At 35.8% G+C, this 1,286-nt stretch overlaps 1 protein-coding gene across 1 annotated transcript in view; it reads left to right on the top strand.

The window, feature by feature from the left end:
• The window catches only part of LOC107685329 (E3 ubiquitin-protein ligase HERC2-like), a 61,791-nt gene that overhangs the window by 28,975 nt on the left and 31,530 nt on the right, over window positions 1-1,286 (top strand). The window lies entirely within an intron of this gene.

Here is a 1,286-nt window from a genome sequence, read left to right as displayed (position 1 = left end):
AATATTTTAAAATGCAATTTATTCCTGTGATTTCAAAGCTATATTTTTAGCATCATTACTCCAGTCACATGAGCCTTCAGAAATCATTCTAGTATTCTGATTTGCTGCTCAAAAACATTATATTATATTATATTATATTATATTATATTATATTATATTATATTAAAATATTTGTACACCTTTTATTATAGGTGTATATATTTGGGTGTATTAAGTGTATTTTATGGATCTATTAGGTGTATTTGTACTTGTCATAAAATAATTGTTAGGTACAGTGTTATTTACTGCTTTTCCGCGGAGCATGAGCGGTACACGAGTAGAGCGTTCACATGGGCCGTGAGCCACTCAACGGAACGCACATTCAAAGAGTGGAACATTGAGTGGAGCGTCACACCGCGCATTGACGACAGCTGGAGGGAGAGTGAGACCTGCGCACTGAACACTTCTGGGCGGTGCGACGCACGCTATATATTTGGCCGTTTTTCTCTTTCGGCCAAAAACTGAAAATGCCATTTTCAGCCGATTATTTTTGGTGGCCAAAATTTCGGTGCATCCCTAACATTTTAAAAATATAAATACAACATAAAAGCATGTAAATACACAATAAATGCATTGTATCAAATTACAAATTTAAATGTTGGCATATACAGTGCCTTGCGAAAGTATTCATTTTTTTCACATTTTGTTATGTTGCTGCCTTATGTTAAACTGCATTAAATTACTTTTTTCCATATCAATCTACATTCCATACACCATAATGGTAAAGCAAAAAACTGGTTTTTAACATCTTTGTAAATGTATTAAAAATAAAAAACTTAAATGATTCCATTGCATAAGTACTCATACCCTTATCTGGGATAGTTGAAATTTAGCTCAGGAGCATTCATATTGCTTGTAGATGTCACTACACTTCAAGTGAAGTTAACCTGTGGCAAATTCAATTGAATGGGTATAATTTGGAAAGGCACAGACGTCTTAATTAAAGGTCTAACAGCTGATAATGCATATCAGAGCAAAAACCAAGCCCTGAGGTCAAAAGAACTGCCTGTAGAGCTCAGAAACAGGTTTGCATCAAGCCACACATCTGGGGAAGAGTTCAGAAAAAAATTCTGCTTCATTGAAGGTTCATAGAAGCATGTAGTCTCTGTTACCCTTAATGGAAGAAGTTTGAAACAACCAGGATTCTTCTTAGAGCTGGCCTCCTGGCCAAACTGAGCAATTGATGGAGAAGGGCTTTGTTTAGAGTGGTGAACAAGAAGCTGATGGTCATTCTAGTTGAGCTCCAT

Source organism: Sinocyclocheilus anshuiensis, unplaced genomic scaffold (genome assembly GCF_001515605.1).
Source record: "Sinocyclocheilus anshuiensis isolate Anshui unplaced genomic scaffold, SAMN03320099.WGS_v1.1 scaffold385, whole genome shotgun sequence".
Taxonomy (NCBI): domain Eukaryota; kingdom Metazoa; phylum Chordata; class Actinopteri; order Cypriniformes; family Cyprinidae; genus Sinocyclocheilus; species Sinocyclocheilus anshuiensis.
Note: the sequence above shows the minus strand (reverse complement) of the source record. Positions and strands in the feature narration are given on the sequence as shown.